At 54.1% G+C, this 22,644-nt stretch overlaps 1 protein-coding gene across 9 annotated transcripts in view; it reads left to right on the top strand.

The window, feature by feature from the left end:
- The first annotated feature begins 273 nt into the window (after positions 1-273).
- Positions 274-22,644, top strand: part of EPN2 (epsin 2) — a 52,346-nt gene continuing 29,975 nt past the window's right edge. Inside the window, exon 1 of one of the 9 annotated variants that reach the window (XM_052658686.1) lies at positions 274-411. The gene's annotated coding sequence lies outside the window, so the exon portion shown is untranslated. Of the gene's footprint in view, positions 412-17,711; positions 17,841-21,009; positions 21,142-21,914; positions 22,372-22,644 lie in introns of those variants that run through there. The other 8 variants (XM_052658688.1, XM_052658687.1, XM_052658689.1 and 5 more) reach the window with 8 other exon arrangements.

The raw sequence follows: 22,644 nt of genomic DNA, 5'->3' as shown, positions 1-22,644 counted from the left end.
AAGGCTGGGTAGTCTGTGTGGGGTCGTGGGTACCCCAGGGAGGTCGCGGGGTCAGAGAAAGTGAAGCTTGGGCAGGTTGGGACCCTGGCCCGCGGGCGCGGGGCGGGGCCAGAGAGCAGGGGGCGGGGCCATGCGGGACTTGAGCCGGGCGGAAGGGCGGGCCCTCGGGGCACAGGGCGGGGCCAGACGGCAGGGGGCGGGGCCTTTCGGGACCTGGGCCGGGCGGAGGGGAGGGGCCGGCGGGTGCGCGCACGCAGCCGGCGCGCCCCCTCCCGGCCGCCATGTTGGCTGGTGTGTGGGTGTCAAACCGAGCTGGAAGCGGCTGCGACTCTTCGGGCTCCAGTCGCTCCCGCCTCCTCAGCTCTACTGGCGGCCGCAGCCGCGCACCCGGGTCGGCCCGGAGGAGCGCAGGTGAGCCGGGGCCTCGGGGCTCGGGGGCCGGAGCGGACCGAGGGCGCGGACCCTGCCCCTCCCCAGAGCGCCCCCAGAGCGCAGCTCCCCCCACCATCTCCCAGAGTATGCACCCCTCAGTCCCAGCCGGGTCTCCACCTCAGGCGGGATCCTCTCTTACCCAACAGGCCCCGCCCTACGGGCTGGAGCACGGCCACTCCTCGTCTGGGTCCTCATTCCTCTGCAGGGACCCCCCACCCCCCCGACCACCGCCTTCCCCTCAGGGAGCTCTTCCTTCGGTATCCTCGGAGCTCCGGGCTTCCCGCGCCCGCCGCAGCTCCGGGAGCCCGTCCAGGCCTCGCCGTCCACCTTTCCGCTGGACCCACCCTGCCCCTCCTCCCCGGGCCGGGCGCCCCCGCCCTTGTCCAGGTGCCGGCCGCCCCGCTCTGGGCCGCCGCGGGCCCCCTCCCCTCCGCAGGGACCGGGCTCGCCCTCCCTACCCCACGGCACAGCGGGGACGGGGGCGGCGGAGCCAGACTCCAGCTGCCTTTTGTTCCGCGTGGGATGGAGAGACCCCGCCCGGCGGTCCTGCCGGGCTGGTCTAGGTGGGTGAAGGGGTGCGTGGGGCCGCCTCTTCCAGGGGACCCTTCGTCTCTCTCCCCGTGGGGCGGCTCCCGGGAGCCCAGCGCCTTGGGAGAGGCCGGCCCTTCCAAGAGGAGTCCGTGCCAACAGGTTTTTGTTTGCAACCCGGAGTTGGCCCGGTGGCTTTGCGGGGGGGAGGGGAGAGGACAGCTCGCTCTCCCCAGAAATCCCGGCAGGGTCCTGTGGGAACCCATTCCTCCGCCCATGGGCTCCGTCTGGGGCCCTTCGCCCTTTAGCTGCCCTGGGGACGCGTCGGAGCCTGTGCTGAAAGGAGGATGGGTTTAACCACCTTTAGGGTTCAGATGGGGAAACTGAGGCCCAGAGAGAGGCACTGGGTCATGCGGTGATGCAGCGTCGGAACTAGACGCTTGGGCTCGGGGCGCTCTCTGGGATATTTTAGAATTTTTTTTTAGAGAGATATTCAGGGTTATCCCTCTCCTCTTTTTAACATTCACTAAGAACTTAAACAGAAAAAGGTGAGAAGTAGGAGTTGTTCCTTTCCACCTCCAGGAGGAGCTTAAAATGATTGAAAAAGGTGAATTTTAATTTTTAATTGTCCTTGCCCTCTTCCAATTATGTAAGATAATGAAGATTTGGCAGAAAACTTGTGCATTTTGTAGCTCTAGATGCGGATGTTAGGTGCTAACGGATCGTGTGCTGAATCCTGCGCAGCAGGGATTGAATTTGCACTGATAATTAAGTTTTCATCTGTATTTAAATTAACATCCAAAGGGCCTACAGGTTGTTCCTGAGTGGTGCTCATTCCAGCAATTGTGTTTGGGACAAGTGATTGTGTCAGAGAGTCTGCCAAGATCTTCTCATTTCTTATTTATCTGCATTAAAAAAAAATCTGTACTGTATCTTTACATTTTTAAAGCTTTTTGCTTCTTTAGGTTTAATATTGGGGCAGCCACCCTTACCAGTCTCACTGCGTTTCCTTTTGTGAGCACTGGGTGCGTCGCATGCATGCTCAGTTGCTAGCTCATTTCCAGCCCTTTGTGACCCCATGGACCCCTTGCTCCTCTGTCCATGGAGTTTCCCAGGCAAGAATACTGGAGTGGATTGCCATTTCCTTCTCCAGGGGATTTTCCCGACCCAGGGATTGAACCTGGGTCTCCTGCATTGGCAGGCAGATTCTTTAACACTGAGCCACCAGGGAATCCCACTGGATGAGTTGTTGTTCAGTTGCTAAGTCGTGTCCTACTTTTTTCGACCCCATGGATTACAGCAGGCCAGGGTGTTCTTCACTGCCCTGGATGAGTTACTGGCTGTTGAAGAGTTTGTTAAAGTGCTGATTAGAGTGAGGCATGATCCAGGACTGCATCCCGCCAGCCCCCTGGCCAGGAGCGTGTCTGGTTTGTGCTGTGGGGTGTACTGATCTCGGTTTACAGAGGCTTCTTGCCTCCCTGCACCTAGCGGATGGGGCGCTCTGGGGAGACCTCTCTCCCAGCAGGGTGTGTGACTCCAAGCATGTGCCTGAGGTGTGAAGAAATGTAAGACTCGCGTGATGAAAGCTAGCATGGTGTGTACAGTCTTGAAAAATGCCCCATCCTCTATGGAAATCCTCTCTAGAAACGCAGGTGACTCTTTGTGTAACTGTTTTCCATGACAAGACGTGGGTTTCCTGAGTGTTTGGATTCTGATAAGAGCCCTGCAAAAATAGTTGAGAATTACTTGTGATGCTGATTTATTTAATTTTTTAAATATTTATTTGGCTACACCAGGTGTTAGTTATGGCATGCGGGATCTAGTTCCCTGACCAGGGATGGAACCCAGGCCCCCTGCATTGGGAGCGTGGAGTCTTAGCCACTGGACTACCAGGGAAGTCTCTGGTTTATTTCATGTGGCTTGGCGTTTCCCGAACCTAAGGAGTGGGCATTTATTATAATAATAATAATTATTGTTTCGATTTCATTAGGAAGAGTGGCAGCATTCAGTTCTTTGTGGCCTGAAGTGTTGAAGGATTTTCACTCACAGGGCTGCTGTTGTCACTTTCTAGGGAAGCACCTTTAAGTTTTCAAAGCTCTCTGGCAGCTGTTCTCCCCCTTCCCCAGAACCTTCCTGGTGAATTGGTGGGTGTGGAGGATTGTGGCTGTTGTTTCATGGCTGAGGATCTGTTGACCCTGAGCCTTGGAGAAATCAAAGGGCTTGGATTTGGGAGATTGAGAAGCTGTTGTTTCATGGCTGAGGATCTACTGACTCTGAGCCTTGGAGAAATCAAAGGGCTTGGATTTGGGAGATTGAGGTTGGGAAGGATGTGAGGAATTATCTAGTCCTACCCCGCTTTTGTCTGCTGGGCTCTTGGTTCAAGCATTCTACTTAAACAGGTTTTCCGGGATTTCCCTGGTGCTCTTGTGGTTGAAAACCTGCTTTGCAAGGCAGAGGATGTCTGTTTGATCCCTGGTCGGTGAACTAAGGGCCCATGTGCTGCAGAGCAACTTAGCCCATGTGCCACAACTGAGACCCGATGCAGCCAAATAATATTTTTAAAAAAAGAAAAAAGATTTTCATCCAGTGTAGCATGAAATGTGAATAAGGAGTCCTGGGCGGTGGGCAGCAGGGAACAAGCTTATCCATCCCCACTGCAGGATCCACGGTCTGTCTTGTTCTTGCCAGAACTGCTGCTGTTGGTCCAGCAGTCCTGTGCCAGTCAAGTGGGTGTTATCCCCCTTCTACAGATGAGGAAACTGAGGCCCAAGAGAGTAAGTCTTGTGCTCAAGGTCATGCAGCCAGTAGGTGATGGGGCTGAATTTAGACAGGTGTGTTGACTCCCCAGATGTTCTGATGCCTTAATCTCATGTGAGAAACAGTCCTGGGGTGAAAAGACTTGTTCTAAGCCCATCTGCGAGTTGGTGGAGGACCAAATACCATGGGGCGACCTGATTATCAGGATTGCTGAGGTGGGAGAGAGTACGTTTGGCTTTGCCAGATGCATTGTGAAATGTCTGTTTGTCTCCATCTGTTGAGTTTTTGAAAATTGACAAGCTTTCTGATAAGTTCCTCAATGGAATTTTCTTTGGTCTTAATTAAGTTTGTTCAAGGTGTCTAAAAATAGACGCTTAGAAAAACAAACACAGTGAAGTAAGTGTCCATGTGGCTGAGAGGGTGTGTTGAGTAGCCTCTGTCCACAGGCTTGTTTGACCGCACCTACCTTCCAGATTCTTGATGGCTTGAAATGCAAAGTTGTTCCAGCAGACTCTTGTTGAACATATTTCCCCTCTGTCTTCACATCCACATGCATTACAGGGGTTGCCACCCATCGTGAGTGGAAAAACAGGCCCAGAGAGATTAAGTAACCTTTGAGGAGCTGACCCAGCCAGGAGTCAAACCCAGGCCTGTGTGGTTCCCAAAACTGGGTGCTTCCTACTCCACCAGCCCCTGCAGAACACCCCACATGATGAGTGCTCATTTCTGTTATAGGACACACTTGTGACCTGAAACGGCCACGTTTATTTAGAGGGCTGGGAATTGTGAGCGAGGAGATGTGTGTCTTTTTCCTGACTTTAGTGTCTGTGAAGGCACTGAGGTTTGAATGGACCGTTTGAACTGATAGAGGCTGAATTTCGGCTTCGGATTTAGAGAACAGCCTGGCTCTTTTGAGCAGATCCTCAGGACTGTTACGATCCCCTGCGTGCATGGGATTCTTTCTGGTGACTCAGCCCGGCGCACCCAGGTGCTGGGGCTGCATTGTGCCTTCCTGCGGGCCCTGATCTGGGTGGACCGCGCCAGCCCTCTGGAGAAAGAGCAGGCAGCCGTGTCCCTTACCTGGTCGAAGTGTTGGTTGGAACTGTGCACAGAGGCTGTCAGGGAAGGGACCCCGTCCGCTTCCTGGCGCATGGATCATGAATGGAGCCGGGAGAATCAGGCTCAGCTTGAGTGGTGACTGACCATTCAGGCTGATGCATGATATTGGTTTAAAAGCATCTATAATTCATCACTTCTGAGTGCAGGCTTCATCCTTCCTGTCACTCCCACCTCTTAAGGAAGAGTAAGCTTCACAGAACAGGGCTCCGTAGCTGAGGACACCAAATGGCACAGTTTGGCTACGGAGGCCACGCGACAGCTTTGGAATCAGGTGTGGGTACAGATTGGCCTCCTGGCTGGATGGCTTTGGGCACTTCAGTCACTGAGCTTTGCTTTCCTTGTCTCTGAAGAGGCCAGTAATAACCACTGCAGATAGAGGAGTGGTCTTCCTCGGCCACTGGTGCATATTAACATCGCTCAGAGGGCGGGGTGGGCCCTGCGCCCAGAGTTTCTGACCCAATGGATCTGGAGTGAGGCCTGAAAATGGGCTTTTTCAGCCAGTTACTAGATGTTCTCTGATGCTGCTGGTTCTGGGGCCAGATTGGGAATGCAGGCCCACAGGACAGACGGGAAGGCCAGTGAGGAGTCTGCACTGGCTGGCTGTGCCGGAGAGTCCCCAGCAGTAGGTCCTTGCTGCCTCCCAAGTGCTCTGAGTGAGATGGTGGCATGACACTTGGGAAGGGAATTTGGTTTCTCAAAGTGATGTTTTCACTTGTTCTTACGTGATTGTAATTTGACCTGTGGTCACAGCATGATGACTCTGTGGGTTAGTCAGGATGTTGTCCTTAACGAAGGGAACGTAGACGTAAGTGCTGTTCGAAGAGGCAGTTTAAGTCCAGAATCCTGTTTGAAAAGCTGGTTCTTTGTTCCCACACATCAAGCAAGATGTTCTCTGTCAAGGCTCTTGAGAAATGCAGCTGAGAAAGGGCAGGGGGCGTGGCATTGAACAGGAGCAAACTCCCACTGGGCTGTTGGGGGTGGCCTCTGGGGTTAATGGAAGTTGCTCCTCCTTCCAGCAGTTCAGAGTGATTTCATAGTCTTTGGTGTTTACAGTTTGGAAGGAAAATTTTTTTTGCCTCCAGTAGTAATGATCAGCTTGTCCGTCAAAACCAGACACGTGGGTGTGTGTGAGCCCTGCCGATCTTTGAGTGTCTCCTTTGTGCCTGGCCCCGTGTGACTCCTTCCGCAGGGCGCAGGGATCCTCCAAGACCTCTCACTACTTCTCCTTTCGCCTGTGCGGAAACTTAAGTCTCCGAGGGGCTCAGCAGCTAACCTCAGGCCACACAGCCAGTCATTGCCCAGCTGATGTTTGCCGCCACCTGTGTTAGATTGAAAACCACAGTGTCTCCGTGGCCTCGCCCTGCAGCCGTCGCAGGTGTGCCCACTGCCTCACTGTGCCTCACAGCAGCCCGGCGGCAGGCGCTTCACAGAGGAGCAGAGCTGGGGCTCGGAGGGGTCGGGCTTGCTCACGGGCACCCACCCGCTGCTGGCAGGACCTGAATCCTCCCCTCCTTACCCAGAAGGGCAGAAGTCAATTCTGAGACCCAGAGCTGCCTGGGTGTGCAGAGCAGGGAGTAGAGCAGGAACCTGGGGGAAGCCTGACTGGAGTGGTGGGAGGAAGTCTGTGTGGCTGGTAACGGGTTTTGTGTTTGTAAAGCTGTGCTAAAGAGATCGCCCAAATTGCTCTTGGAGAGAAGGGGCTTTTTTTTTTTTTTAACTCTGTGATCCTGAAACTCTGCACATTCGTTCTGTAAACATAGCACATGGGAGTTTAGGACTGAAAAATGGTCCTGTAATGCTTTTGGAAGTAATGATGCTAAAGCTGAAACTCCAGTACTTTGGCTACCTCATGCAAAGAACTGACTTATTGGAAGAGACTCTGATGCTAGGGGAAATTGGGGGCAGGAGGAAAAGGGGATGACAGAGGATGAGATGGCGGGATGGCATCACTGACTTAATGGACTTGAGTTTGAGTGAAGTCCGGGAGTTGGTGATGGACAGGGAGGCCTGGCGTGCTGTGATTCATGGGGTCGCAAAGAGTCAGACAAGACTGAGCGACTGAACTGAACTGAATGCTGTTGTTAAAATGTGATCAAATTCATACCGAAAAACTTGGTAGTTTTAAAATGTTGCATATAAATAAAAATATGATGCTTCACGTTCCTCACTAGGCATTTCACACATGCCTTCTAGCACACGGGTCATTTTTCTGGTTCTACCTCGCATGGGTGAGGAGGCTGGGGTGTGATCACTTTCCCAAGGTTTGAAAACTGCCTCCAGCTCCCAAGCCAAGGGGTGAGATAAACAGCTATGTGTCAGTACCTGCCCTGTGCTCTTGGGAGGCCCTGGAGGTTTGGACTCGAGTTGGTTGTTTTGTAAACTCTCTAAGACTCTGGGGTGAATACATCCTGAGAGCTAAAGGTTGCTAGCTAGAGTCTGTCCCCTTCTCTGTGTCTGCCTCCCCCAAGGTCATGGCAATCAAGGAATGATGATGGGCTGAAAAGTTCACATTTTTACTTGAAAGTACATTCTCCCTGAGTGCCTGTTTGATACCCAGAGCTGTCATGGGGTATATTGGGAAATGGATGATCAGAGAAATAGCTTTTAGGCCACTTTCTGAGAGGCAGTCGGTTGATGCAGAAGTATGGATGTCAAGTCAGGGCGGTTCCATGACCATAGAGCCAATATCCGAGGGCAGCGTCAGCCTGCGGGAGTGCCGCACAAGGTCTCTGAGGTCAGAGCTGCGTGTTTGTGAGAAGCCATGGCTCCCGCCGCCACTAAAGAAAACTGTTAGTGAGGCAGAAGCTGGTGGTTTGTTGAGTTGTGATTTTGATTCTCCTTTAGGAAATCAAAAGTGGAGAAAAGTCTGGAAGAGTCAGGGAGAAGACAGGATCACAGCTGGACCTGGCTGGACAGGGAGCCAGAAGGCAGACGGGGGGCAGGTGCCTGGCGGGGGTGTGGTGTGTGTGTGGAGGGACTATGGAAGCAGCCCTGCCAGGCGGATGCCTCCTGAGAGCAGGGAGCGCTGGGCGGCCACTGGCTCCAGTGTTGGGGCGCCCTCGGGCAGGGCCTGCAGCGTGGCTTAGTTCCTGTGGGTGAGGGCCTGGCCAACCTGCCTTCACCAGACTGGATGGGTCCCAGTTCCAGAGCCAGCCCCAGGGTGTGTGTCAGGGTGGAGAGGCCGGAGTTCCACTCTGTGGAGGGGGCTCCTTGGGGCCTTCTTGCCACCTAGGAAGGTGGCTATCAATTCCCTTGGAGCCTGCAGTTCGTATTATTGGCTGCACCTGCAGGTCACATGGCCTGAAAGCTTTTCAGAATGCCTGTGATGGGGCTGCACCCTAGACCGTGGTGAGGGAGCCAGTCGTGTTTTCAGAAGTGCTCTAGAGCACTCTGATGGTGTGTGTGGGCTGCGAAGCTGAACTGTGTGCTCAGGGAGCTCCCGGGAGTGTCAGGGATTGGGGTAGGGGGGTCGTCGAGGCTGGAGCCAGAGGGAGCCGGAAGCCTTTGCAGTCATGAGGTGTGGGGTGCTGGGACCCTGAACTCCTGTCAGCTGCTGTGGATGGGCTGGGAGGGAGGGAGGGGAGGGGGCAGGTTAGGGGAGTCGTGCCAGAGGAGGATGGCTGGGTGACCACCTGGCTGCAGAGGTTTGCCGTTCAGTCACCCGGGGAAAGCGGGCTGGGTTAGCAGAGTCGGCAAGGTGAGAGCAGGAGGAGAGACTCTGGCCCAGCTGCTTGGTGACCTCCTTCAGCCTGGCTCTTAGCCATGTCAGTGCAGCTGACACCGCTGGGCCAGCCTGGAAGCCAGGTTCCTTCCTGCACCCCTAACTGTGATGACCACAGCAGACACTGCTTGTAAAACGTGGAACTATACTTCTGAAAAGTAATTATACTAGATAGCTGTAATTTAGAACTCCTTATTTAGGTAGATGCACTTTATTGATTAAAGGTCAGAAATAAGGTTTTACCTGGTGTATTTAACACATACCACAATATCATCATTTAAGGTATTTCCAGAAAAAAATAGTTTTCAGTCCAGTTTATTCAGTTTTTAATGTTTACTGAACACACATCTGTTATATACGATAGGTTAGGAATACATACATGATACGATGTAAGTTCCTAGGAGGGAAAGATTAGGAAGTTGTGATTAATATATACATACCACTGTATATAAAATAGGACTTCCCAGGTGGCACAGTGGTAAAGAATATGCCATCAGTGCAGGAGATGCAAGAGACGTGGGTTTAATCTCTGGGTCTGGAAGATCCCCTGGAGTAGGAAATGGCAACCTGCTCCAGTATTCTCGCTTGGAAAATTCCATGGACAGAGGAACCTGGCAGGCTACAGTCCGTGGGGTTGCAAAGAGTTAGACATAACTGAGCATGCACACACACACACACACAATATATATGTATGTATATATATATATATATATATATATATACACACACATAAAATAGTTAGCCAACAAGGACCTCCTGTATAGCACAGGGAACAATACTCAGTATTTTGTAGTAACCTATAACGGAGAATAATCTTCAAAAGTATACACACACACTACTGAGTCACTGTGCTGTGTATCTGAAATTAACTCTGTGTTGTGAATCAGTGTTGTAAATACTCTAGTTTAAAAACAAAGGATGTAAATTCCTGCCTTTAAGCAGCTGATGGTCTGCAGAGAGCGGCTCCTGATGTGGAAGGTAGTGTCAACTCCAAGAGAGAGATGTTTAGAACGTGTGGGCAGACGCCTAGAATGAACTTGGGTGTCAGAGAGGAGATGGTACATAAGCAGAATCTTGAAGGAAAAGTGGGAGTTCTAGGGGGCAGAGGACCCCAAGCAGCAGGAACGGGCCATGAGAAGCCCTGGGTGAGATGTCAGGCTCGCTGAGCCGGGAGGGTGTGGAGGAGGCAGGCCGGGGCGTGCGCGGAGGCCCCCATCAGCTTGGAGTCCACCCTGGTTCTCATGTGGCTTTGGCAGCAGGGGGCACCCAGTGCTCCCCCTGACCTCTGATCCGAGCAGCTCTGCTCCCTCTGAGCCTGGGGAGCTGGAAAGAGCTCCTGTGAGAAGAGGTCCTCTGGTGTTTGAGACAGACTGAAGTGATGTCACTGCTGTGGTGTGTGGGCACACCCTGGGGTGGCTGGGAACGGGTGCTGGAGGCTTCCCTGGGGACCTGGAATGCCCACACTCCTTTCTTTTGTCGCAGAAGGTGGGGCTGGAGGGGGCTCTCGGCTGCCCCTCTTCTCTGGGAAGCTGGTTCCTCGGGTCTGGGCCGGGCGGGGCAGTGCTCCTGCCTAGTGAGCAGGTCCCTGGGGAGAGGACTCCTGACAGCCAAGCGGCTCTGTTCTCTAGAACCCCTGGAGCCCTGTGTGACGACATTGTCGGGGCGAAGGGTTGAGTTCTTAGCTCAGGGCATGTGTGAGCAGCTGCTGTGTGCCAGACTTGGAGCTGGGCACCCACCACGTGCACCAGGCAGAAGTGGTCTGTGGGCCCCATCCAGCCTGCTGGTGCTTTTCGTTTGGGTTGTTGGTGCCTCTCTTTCAAGATTGAACTTGGTTGCTGTATTGGTTTCCTATGGGTGCTGTAACAAATTACCACCCGCACAGTGGCTTAAAGCAACAGGGTTCTGCAAGTCTAGTCCATGTGGCTGTTTGGGTGTAGGCAGGGCTGGCTCTTCTGGAGGCTCTGGGGAGCTCTGTCCCCTGCCTTCTCCAGCGCCTTGCCTCGAGGTCCCTCCTTTTCAGAGCCAGCAGCTATAGTCCCGTCCCTCTCCCACTGTGCCCTCTGACACGGGGCTTGCCTGCCTCCACTTGTACTTTAAGGTCCTTTGTGGTTACATGGAGCCTCTGGATAATCCAGGGTCCTCTTCCCTATTTTAAGGTCATCTGATTAGAGGCCTTAATCGCATCTGCTGCTGTAATTCCCCTTTGCCATCTAACCAGGATTAGGATGAGGGCATCTTTGGGAGGCCATTATTCGGTCTACCCCAGATGCCAACATGAAAATCAGGAGATCTTACATAGCAATCCAGACTTGCGGCTTCATTGACAAATCAGAACACTTGGCAGCCGGGGCCTGCCCCGTTGCCTGGCAACCCTGGGTCAGCGCCAGGGTCGGCGCCATCTCTGCATGGGGTTGCGTGCGCCAGCTCCTCACAGCCCCCGCCCCTCCCGTGGTGTCCACTCACCTCCCTTCGTGGCCTGGGCCCTGCTCTGGGGACTCACGGCCTTCCACGGAGTGCTGTGGTGGCAGGTGTCTGCTCAGGGTGGCAGAGCTTCCTGCCTCCGTCTTCTGTGTCCCTACGAGACCCCCCTCCCTCCCCTGCAGACCTCTGTCCTCTCCATGCCTCCCTGCTGACCCAGGCTCCACACTCCAGAGCCTCTCTGGTGCTCTTCTTGGTGGGGGTGTTTTTTCACCATAAGCTTGTCTCCTGTCCCTTCTTTCCATGCTGGTACCTTCCATCTTCCATCTTGCGTTGGCGTCTGTGAGAAGCAAGTCTTTCTAGTGCACCGTTAGAGCAGTGCCCATCGAGTCAGGACCACACAGCAGCGTTTTGTTGAACACCTGCTGTGTGCCACGTGCTCCCCTAGACTCTCGGAATGCAACGGGGGTGGGTGGAGGGAGATACCTGCCTTGCCTCCCCTGCACACCTAGTTCTGGAAGAGGGAGCAGGGAACAGGTGAGCTGGCAGTTAGTTGCAGCATCAGCTCCTCCTGCCTCTCGGGAGGGAGGCTCTGGCAGCGTCCTGTTCCTGGTCCCTAGCCCAGAGGTGAGCTCCGTCTGGTGTGCTGGGGCTCTGGAAGAGGCACTTTGGTGACTGACCCCCGTATCTGCAGACATTGCCGGGACCCCAGCTGATGGCTGCACTTTGGGGGCCCTCAGCTAGCAGTGTGAGAGGCCAGGCCAGACGCCTCTGTGCGCTGCTGCCCGGTGGCCTGGCCTGGGCTTCTGGTTATTTTCCAGGAGCCCTTTGTATGCTGCTTGTGGCCAGGTCTGCCTCCGGGTGGCCCTGTGCTGTGGGGCTCAGGTGGAGGACACCTGGAATTTGACAGCTTAGAGGCATCTAGTTCTTTTATCTACACAGAATACTATGCAGCAGGTCAGAGATCTTTGGAAACTTGCTTGAAAACAAAGTAAGACTTATCATTATGGAGGGTTTCCAGCTTATAAAAATAGAATAGTTCAGCTTGACTGTTTTAATCTAGGCTCTTCTCCCTCCCCTGCCAGATTATTTCAAAGCAAATCCGAGACTTGACTTTGTTGATAAGTACTTCAATGTGTATTGCTCACAGATGTGGACTCTTTGGGAACTTATTTAAATAAGGACTGACCACCAGCGGTCTTACTCTGAAGTTTATACTCTCTGGGTTCAAAGCTGGGTTTTTTCACTGGTAGCATAACAGCCATCTTTATACAAAATCTTGATGTGGGTTAAATTTTATTAGCGCTTCTATTAAGGCAAAACAATGAGAGTTCAGCTGTCTTAATTATTATTATTTTTTAAATAAAATAACGTAAAATTTACCATGGTAAATGGACCTGAGTTTGAGCAAACTCTGGGAGATAGTGAAGGACAGGGAAGCCTGGCATGCTGCGCTCCATAGAGTCACAAAGAGCTGGACACAGCTGAACAACAGCAGCAACCATTTTAAAGCGTAAGTCCTCAGCGGCATTAAGCACGCTCACAGTGTTGCACAGTCTCACCTCTGTCTGGTTCCCAAGCTGGTCTCATCACACCCTGAGGAGACCTGCACCCATCAGCAGCCGCTGCTCCCCTCCCCACCCCGGCATCCATGGATTTGCCTGTGCTGGGCAGTTGACATGAATGGAACCATGTGGCACGTGGCCTTCTGTGACTGGCTTCTTCCCGTCGGCATCCTGTCTTCCAGAGTCACCCCCATGGTCGAGTGTCAGTGCTTCATGCCTTTTATGGCTGAATAACATTCCGTCATGTGGACAGACCACAATTTGTTTGTTCATCTGTTGATGGACACTTGGTTTGTTTCCACTTTGGCAGCGGTGAGTAGGTGCCGCTTTAACTTGTCAATGCTTGATTTGAACCGTGGTGATATGGTGTGTGGATCAAAAAGAAAATGTCACCTGTGAGGGAGCAGGAAGGTGCCTTACCCTTGGCTCCTTTGGTTTTCACACACACATTTAAAGATGCTTGCTGCTGAGTGGGACCCGCGTCCTGCAGATGCGCACTGTGCTGAGCGTCCCCCTCAGGGCACCCAGGCCCGTGTGGCTGCCATCCAGCAGGCTGCTGATCAAGGACAGGCCCTGCCCTTCCCAACCTGAACAGCCACAGCCGTGGTTCTGGGGGTGGACGGTGGCGAGGGGATGGTCTCTCGTGTTCTCTTGGAGCCATTGGTATACAGGTGAATGCCTTTCCTTGCTTTCCCAGTGAGACGGTCAGAGTCAGTTCCCTTGTGGCTTCATGACTGCATGCTGAGTTCAGGATGGCTGGTTAGATACACGGCTGTCAGCTGGACCATGAAATGATTCGGGAGCATGGCGTACATGTGGGCGTTGATTTCTGGCAGGAGTTTATTTCCAGTGAAGAGTCAGTGGCAGCCCAACTGCTGACTGTAGGTCAAGGGCTGCCATGCGGATGCAGAGGGGCCATTGTCCACTTCATAGGGGTCTGGTCCTGGTGTTGGGAGCACGTTTCATCTATGTCACGCTGTGTGTCCCCTTATGAGGACATGAGGGTGGGGTTCATCTCAGGCCCCAGGACAAGGAGAAGCTTCTTCTGTGACTCTGGTCTGTTTTGTCTGTAGACAGTGTGAGTCATCTTTCCTTGGGCCACCAGGAAGCTCAGCTCAGAGCCAGTCTCTTGTCCCAACCCTGGTGTGGTCTGCACTTGGGTTCTAACCTTGCTTTCTGGCCCTGCTTTTTTTTTTCTCCCCCTTCTGTTTCCCTTTTGCCTTGGTTTCTTCATTCACTTGCTATCCGCTGTGTCTCCTGGCTTCCTCTGAGCCAGTGATTCTCAAATGCTTGGCCCCCATCACCTTTGGTTCTAATTATTCTGGGTGGGGCCTGAGCATAAGTAAGTTCCTGAAGCTTGCCAGAGATCCCAACACAGATCCCCCTCACAGGTGGGGGTTGTGAGACACTGCTGTTGGCCGTTTCCCTTCTTTTTAGCAACAAGGCAGGAAACATAGGCAGAAAGGATGGAGTTGGGGAGGACAGCCGACGCAAAGGATGGTGGCCTGAGCTCAGAGAAGCAGTCACGTGGATCATGTAGCACCTGGTGGCCTTCTTGCTGGTGGAACCAGTGGGAGCTCTCTTTGGCCAGCGTTGGCCAGCCCACAGAGGCCCCACCTCCTGGACAGACCGCGGATGAGCGGCTGAAGAGTTTGCTCTGAGGGCTTTGGGCCTGCCTGGTGGGAGCGTGGCTGTGTGACAACGTCTCCGGGCCGTCCAGGACCTGAGCCTGTGTGTGGGGCCCAGTCATGCTGCCATTTGCTATGGAATGCAGTTCTAGAGAAGACCAGTAGATAGGAAGCCATTCATAACAGGGTCTATGCAACTAATCTGACCCTGCCTGTGTGTTAAAGGAGCACTCTCCCTACTCTAATTGAGAGAAGGAATAAATTATGACTGAAAATACGTTCCTTCTTGATTTAAAAAAAAATTCTTTATTGGCAGGAGAGTATAGTAAATAGCATAAGAAATCCCGTGTAACCTGACTGCAAGGTGTTAGGTAGATATTAATATTTGATGAAAGAGAAACAAATGTTTTCTTTAAACAACAAAACCAAACCCTTTATTATTTCTTCCGTCTCGCTCCCTCTTCCCAGGTTTTTTTTTTTATTAGGTTCTTTTGACTTTGAGCAAGAATATTGGTAACTTTTTTCCCTCTTCACCATCTGATTATCCATAGTTTTTCCAAAGACTAAAGCCAGCTCTGATAAAACATATGTGCTGACCGAGTGTCTTCAGGCTGGTTCTCCTCCGTGCCATGTCTCTGGGGAATGTTGATGATGCCTGTCTTAATGGTAATGAAAGAAAATGTGGGAAGTTCATAAAAGTAGGAAGGGCCAAGCTGGAACTAGCCTTGTCACTGTAACTGCGGTTAATGTTTTGATGTATTTTCTCTAAGTTGTTTTTTTAGTGCCCAGGGGTCTTTGTGGCCTGTGTGGCCGTCGCGGGCTGGCACAGAGCTCTCCCTCGGTGGCTGAGCTCTTCCCAGCTTGTGGCTTGTCCCCTGCTTCCTTGCTGTGGGTGTGGGGTCTTGTGGCTGAGAGAGAGCACTGCTGGGAGCGAGGCTGGGGAGTGAGGGGCTTATTCAGCAGTTGGATGTGGAGGGGGAGGAGGAGACCCTGACAGGGAGGCTGTAGCGGGTGCTGGGATGGGGCGTGTGGGCAGGGTGGCCTGCAGGGAGGAAGACTTTAGGGCTGAACAGTGGAGTGGAAGACTGCTGGCTCTGCCAGCCTCAGAGACTGTGGAGTGGGCAGCACCCCCGGGCAGAATCAGCTGTGGCTTTGGGGCTCAGGTTGCCCTTTACCATGTAGTTCAGGGAGTGGCTTCTCCCAGGGCCAGGTACCTGGGTGCTGGGTCTTCGAAACCTTCCCTTCTGGGCTGGAGTGGTGTCCAGCCTGTCATCCTGGGTTTCTGAAGGAACCTCCTCCCTCACTGAGGTCAGGTTGGTTTATGATGAGGTGGTCGTGGGTAGTTTATGCCTCTCCTTTCTGGAGGCTCTGGAAGAGAAAGCAGGCCCATTCTTCAGGAACGTGTTTGCTTGGGGCTTACCAGCTCCCTCTGTTCCAGTCCAGGCTGTGGGTCCACGGCTGTGGGTCCACGACACGTCAGTGCTGAGTGAGTTCCCTCTGGGGCCCTTGGTGTGGATGTGCTTGTGCCTAGCCTGAGCCCCTGTGAGCAGCTCTGTCATGCTGGGGAGGTGTCCCCACTTCCCTGCCTGCCTGGCTGGTTATAGGCACCTCCGGGAAGGAGGTCCTGGCCTCCCGAGATTGCGCATCCTGTGAGGGCAGTGGGCCTGGTGTGTGTGTGTGGGGTGGGGTGGGGGTCTGCATCAGTGATTTGTGGCATTACTCTTCCAGCCAATGGATGGTGAAGAAATCTATGTGGTAGACCACTAAAGGCTATTGGGAGGAAAGAAAAAGAAAATTGGGTTAAAATTAGGAGAAGGGGAACAAATATTATCTTCTTTAAAAGGAAGAAACTTCATTGGCACACTGCTTCTGAATCAAGCTCTCAGAAATAAAAGATGTTTAAAAACCTGTGCCATGAGGCTCACAGGATGTAACCTGGAATCCATCCCCCAAGGCCTCCCGCCTCCCAGGAGGTGATGTGGAAGGGGCCAAGCACAGTGCCCAATGAACTGGTGACTTCTGAGCATCCAGTCACTTGAGAGAGAAAGCCCCAGGCCAGTGCAGCTGGCCTCTGAGGGCCTGTCCGTCCCCCCGCAGCTCCACGTCTCTCTGTGTCTCACTGAGGCCAGGGCAGGGCCCGGCAGGAGGGTCCAGTTTCGTTGCTGGCCTGCAGGGCCAACCCCAAGGGGCCCTCTCTGTGCCTGCACTTCCTTCCTTGTTAAGGCTGTATGGGTATACCACGTTTTGTTGTTTATTTACCCATTCATCTGTGAAGGGAAGCTCTTCTCACTGGCTGGCTGTTAGGAGCGATGCTGCTGTGAACTCCAGGGCTACGTGCGTGCTTGGGCACCTCATCCTTTCTCTTTGGCGGAGACACAGGCTTCCGCGCGCCCCCCTACCCCCCGCCCCACGCTGTGGGGAACTGGCCTCTGAGGTGCTGGACGCAGAATGTCACACCTCCCTTCTGCCATGTTTTACTGGCTAGGGCCATGGCTGATCCCTGAGGAGTGGGGAACACAGTTCTGTTACAGGCCCAGGAGGCAGTGGACTGGAAGTCCTTGGTGCACAGAAATGATGACCACAGCGGGGGAATGGGTATCCTGGGCCCAGGGGAGGGGTCACTGCAAGGTGGGGCTCCCAGGTGCAGATTACCTGGCACTGGTAGGCCCGCCTTGGAAAATGGTTGGTGGAGAGACTATGAGTCCTCCAGGAAGCAGCTTAGAACATGTGGTGGTCTTCAGGGAAGGACCCGGGAGCCTCGCATAAGTTATGTTTGGGTCCTGAGGCTGAGGAGCTGGCATTGAGCCTCCTCGGCAGGCACTGCCTCACTCACCCTCTCTCCTCTCCTGTGAAGTGCTTCCCTTGCAGGCTGGGGCACATAGTAAGCCATCAATAAATTCAGCGGCCACCTCGGTGAGTTTGGCAAGCAGCAGCCAAGCCTGCGGTCAGTAAGTGAGCGGGCCGGCCTCCCCAGGTTTGGTTGTCTTCCTGTGAAGCACAGGTGTGCTGAAGGACCCGGTCCTCCCCCGGTCGTCCCCGGGCTGACCGAGGGAGCAGGAGGCTGGTGGCCAGTGAGGCAAGGAAACGCCTCTTTCTCTAAAGTGGAGTGTTCTCTGGGCAGATCTGCGTGTGTACTGTCATCCGTGCTGGGAACTCCTATATTATTATTTTCCTCAATAAAGTAGGACAAAGGCAACATAAATGCTGTTTGAAGAGAAGTATTTGGCTAATGGAGATAAAGCCAAAAGGAAAATAACAACTTTAACTTCTTTTTGGTGTCTGTGTTTTGACATTCAGCAGCATACTTCTAATCTTTTAAGAATTAAAAAAATTACATGGTATGCCAGCCGCGGTTTGTTTCTGCTTGTTAACTTTAGTGTGAAATTGACTGAGTGCCGCCTTGCCAGACATGGGCCTCTCCAGTCCTGCTTTTCTCCTGGCTGGGGGAGGTGCCCAGCGGGACCGAAGAGGGTGTGGCAAAGGCCTGCAAGCAGCCGAGTAGCCGTGGGCCCCGCAGGAGGAGTGAAGGGTCTCCCCTCCATCCACTCAGATCCTTCATGGGGTCATCTGTCAGCTTCCAAGGCTGCTGCTGCCATTTTCCTGAGGAGGAAGCAGATTAGCGAGGTGACGAAAACGTGGCATGGGGCAGCTCTCTCTCCACTCCAACTCCTGGTAATTTTTAACCCCCAGCAGCACCACAGCCTGTGTTTCCACACCCCGTGAGACGTTGGAGGCCGTGGACTCGGGTGTCGGGTGAGGGTGTGGGGAGCAGCCGAGGCTGGGGCAGCGTGGGAGCAGGTGGGGTTGAGTCACTCCTTCCCGGGGCAGCTGTGTGCCCGGCTCCGCGCCAGGCCCTGTGAGGCAGCCCCAGTGTGCAGACAGTCGGGGCCTCTGTCCAGAGGCCGTGGGAGGAAGCGGGGAGAGATGGGGGAGGCCGGAAGCGCAGGTGGCCTGCAGGGCAGCCGCAGCAGGTGGGGGGTGCTTTGCAAGGCTGGCTGGAGGTGGGGGGCAGCGGTGATGGGCTTGGTGCTGTGCCACAGAGGCTGGCCCCCCATGCAGCAGGTCTGGAGGGCTGAGGGCCCCTCACTGGGTGGTGGAGCTGTTTGTTGGCATAACCAGGCAGAGAAGTCACAGCCCTCCCAGCCTGAGGCTTGGCTCCTGCTGCCTCCTCTGGACTCTGCATCCCTGTTGGTTGGCATCACGCCCTGAATCCCCTCAGCTCCTCTCCCCTGCACCACAGGAAGGTTCTCCTGTGTCTCCACCCCTCTCCTGGCCCTTCTTGGACGTCACTGGTGGCCGCTCACCCCCTTGTGGCTTGCGCTCCATGCCCGCCCTCCTGGGTTCCCCCAGCGCCGCCCCAGCCCTTGGCACAGCTGCCTCAGCCATCTCTGTTCTCTGTGCTGGTCCTGCAGCACCTCCAGCTTCATTGTCTTCACTGTTGTACGGCCTCCTTCCTTCTCTTGAGGCGGCACACCCTCCCCACCTTGACATCCTGTGTCCCTGCATTCCGCCGGCAGCCAGGCACTGTGGTATGGGCGTTTGCCTGCTTCCTGCCCTTCCCCCTGTCCCCAGTCTGCCTGCTGTGACTCCATCAGGACTGCAGGAGCCCCGCCTCCACCGCGCTGCTTCTCTGCCCCCAGACATGCAAACCCACTCCAATAGCTTCAGCTGCAGCAGTGTTTCTTAAAATAATGTTAAGTGGAAGCCGTTGAATGTTACTCATCTTAAAGAGTTTTTTTTATTCTCAGAATGCCATGGTACCTTTGGTGGTTCCTTCGAAAGTGAAGCTGAGAGCTGCCGGGTGACCCAGCAGCTCTCTTCCTTGGCACCTGCCCAGGCAAGCTGAGGACACACATCCACACAAAAACTCATACGCAGAGTTCACAGCAGCATTGTGCATAAAGGCCAAGGCATGGAAACAGTCCAGGTGTCTGGCTGATCAGTGGGTAAATAAATGTGGTCTGTCCATACGCGAGAAAATTAGCACAAAAAGGAGTGAGGTACCGATAAATGCAGTATAAATGAACCTTTAGAATACTCTGAGTGAAAGGAGCCAGACATAAAAGGCACATACTGTGTGGCTTTGCGTGAAATGTCCAGAGTAGGTGAGTCCACAGAGACAGAAGGCAGCTTGCTGGGGGCTGGTGAGAGGATGAGTGGGTAGTGATGGCCGATGAACAGGGTCTCCTGGGGGATGAAAACGTCCACTGCAGTGATTGTTACCCAACGCTGTGCGTGTATGCTAAGTCACTCAGTTGTGTCCGACTCTTTGTGACCGCATGGACTGTAGCCCGCCAGGCTCCTCTGTCCACGGGATTCTCCAGGCAAGAATACTGGAGGGGGTTGCCATGCCCTCCTCCAGGGGACCTTCCCGACTCAGGGATCGAGCCCACGTCTCTTGCGTGTCTTGCATCGGCAGGCGGGTTCTTTACCATTGGAGCCACCTGGGAAGCCCGTCCAGCACTGTGAGGACCCTAAATTGAAAGTATGAGTTGCCTGCTTTAAAGTGGGGAATTTCACCTTAATAAAAACAAATAGAAAGACCTCCTCTGCCCAAATGCCATAGCATGATGCCGGATTTCACGTATGTGATTACTTGATGCAGGTATTTGAGTTTAGAAGTAAATTGATTGAGGGGCTTCCCTGATGCTCCGTCTAGTGGTTAGGACTCTGTGCTTCTACTGCCGTGGCCCTGGCTCAGTCCTGGTTAGGAACGAAGATCCCACAAGCTGAGTATGGCCAAAAACAAAGTAGATCGATTCGAAGAAAAATATTAAGCATACAGTAATGCAGCTTATATTAAGAATTAAAGAGGAGGATTCCTAACACAGCGCCTGGCACGTCAGAAGTGCCCTGTGAGTGTTAACCGTATGACTCCTACTTGAAAGGTTTGACAGAGATCTGGAAGGGGAGTAACGAATCGGCAGGTGCAGATTCCTCAGTGCATGTGGCCCCCAGACCCGCCCCCTGCCTCGCCACCTCTTCCCCTCATGCCCATGGCTCCCCTCTGCCCCATTCTCCCGCAGCCCTGCCCCAGGGGCACAGGTGTCCCACTAGCTGTCCCGACCTAGGTAGGGGCGGGGGCTGCGTCCTGGGCTTCCCTGTGGGCATCATTCCTTGTATGTCCAATGTGTGAAAAGTATTGGCTAAACCCTCCGTCTGTCTGCGCCGTGACAAGGAAATGGCGTTACAAGAGAGAACAGCAAGGACATTTGTAAAATGCCATGCAGACATCGCTGTGTGCCCTGCAGGGCAGCAGCTCTGCTCTCGGAACAGGGTCTAGAAGCCTTGGTGCACGAGTCTCGGGGACTCATGTGCACACACCAGCACTGTTCATGATGGCAAGAATGTGCAGTGGGGCCAGGTGTCCCCGGACAGACGAGGGGGTGGGTATTGGTGAGCACAGGTGCTGTCACATGGCAGGGACACGCAGCAGCATGCACAAGTCTCAGAGCCTCAGTATCGACGCCAGGGCAGATTGTGGTGGTTGGATGATGTTCATGGTAAGACCATCTTCTTTCTTGAAAACCATGGGATCGCGGAGCTCAGAACCCAAGCTGTATGCGGGGTGGGGTGGGGAAGGGGTCTGGGTGACAGGCGCGTCGTTTGTGCCCACACGGGGCTGGTGTGTACTCTTGTGTGCCCAGCAGCACATACGTCATAAAAATATAAGAGGACAGAGCGGTGCCTGGAAGACCTTCTCCGGGCTGACGCTGACATTTGAGAGTCCAGTCAGCGGTGCAGAGTAAATAAAATCCTGGGAACATATCCAGCAGAGGAGGAAGGAGGGAAGTCGTATTTTTATTCTGAACCAAAAGAGGAAGTTTACCTTTCGGCACTGAGACTGGTTTTTTTCCTGGTGGTACTTCAGATGACGGCTGTTCTTAAAGGAGTAATCAGAGCTCTCGGGTTGTTCTAGCCCATGTGGCTGCTTCAGCAGAAGACGCAGCAGTCACCGAAGAGGTTTCTTAAGGTGTGAGTTCTGACGGCTGATGTTTACATCGTCTTGGAGTCTCTGATGCACAGGCTTCTACCTGCCAGCTTTCCTCCTGTTGCCGTCTGTGGGGCCTGACGCTTTCCAGGGCAACGCTTTCTGGGAAGAACCTTAAAGGCCCCTCCTTGGTGGGCCATGTTGGAAGGCGCTGGGAATGCTGGGGGCCTGTCCCAGGACAGCGCTGCACTGCCTGGGCCTCACGTCCGCACACGGGCAGAGGCTGGCCCTTTAGCTCCAGCGTCTGGGCTCCTGCCCGCTTGGCTTGCAGAGCTGGAGACGGGCTGAGCAGGGGCAGGAGGGTGGTTATTTCTTTCCTGTCTCACTGCCTGTTTAGCACCTGACAGGAGGGGCCTTCAAAGCCTCTGGATTCAGTGAGGAAAGATTCACTATTCTCATGGTAGTGTGGAGTTTGTCTAAAGCCAAACAGACGAGATGAAGAGGATAGGACCAGAAGCCAGAGGTCTTGGGGCAAGTCCTGGTCCTGCCACACGCTGGCATGCGGCTCAGGCCAGTTTCTTACCCTTTCTGTGCCTGACTTCCTCACCTGCGAATTCTTGCTGAGGTTCAGTGAGCAGACGCTCTGGCATGCAGTCAGGGCTGTTAGGATTCTCCAGCGTCTGTTGAGAGAGCCTGTGCTATTTTCAGTTTCTATTCTGAGCCTGTTCTGTTCGGGTGACTGCTGGCATCAGAGAGTTAGCACATCTGAAGCCTTGTTGGAAATGCCAGCCACACAGGGGAGGACTGGGCCCGGGTGTGACAGTCAGGAAGGGGCTTGTGGACAATGCCACCTGCCTGACCGAGAGGTGCCTTCTGCCCAGCATGTTCTGCCTGGGCCCTGCTGCTTCTGTAGGCGTGTCCCCTGCCCTGGACTGTGTCCCCAGGCTGCCCTCGGGGTGCTACTGAGAAACATCCTCAGAGACACACTCTGCGAGGACGCAGGTGTCTGGACCCGTGTCAGCGCTGAGCAGCAGCTGTCCCCACCTCATCACCTGGTCTGCTCCTGAACCCAGGCTGGTGGGGTGGCAGGGCTCCGCTGTCTGTGGGACTGCCTGGGTACTGTTGGCTGACATGGCCCATCCACCCCTGCCCTCAGGTTCTTTGTTGTGAACTCTTAACCACATGGAGTGGTTTTATATGTTCACTGAGCAGAGTGGCTGCTCTGACTCCAGCGACAGAGCCCCGAGGGAGACTGCTGGGGGACTGGCCCAGGTGAGCCCCGTGTCTGAGGGGGAGGGGTGGGGTGCTGTCTGCCTGTTCAGCTTCCCTCTGTGCCCGCTCACTCAGCCCGCATCAGAGGAGCCTGTGCTAAGGACACGTGGTGGAGATGGGGAAGCAGCAACTGGGATGAGCAGGAAGGTGTCCCACGTGGAGAGGTTCTGCCCACAGTGGGAGCTGGTGACTTGAGAGAGTGACCGTGGCCCTCATATCTCAGCTGACAGGAAAGAGCCAGTGGGGCAGTGGGGCAGTGCCGAGGGAGGCCGT

This window comes from Budorcas taxicolor, chromosome 19, assembly GCF_023091745.1.
Source record: "Budorcas taxicolor isolate Tak-1 chromosome 19, Takin1.1, whole genome shotgun sequence".
Lineage (NCBI taxonomy): Eukaryota > Metazoa > Chordata > Mammalia > Artiodactyla > Bovidae > Budorcas > Budorcas taxicolor.
Note: the sequence above shows the minus strand (reverse complement) of the source record. Positions and strands in the feature narration are given on the sequence as shown.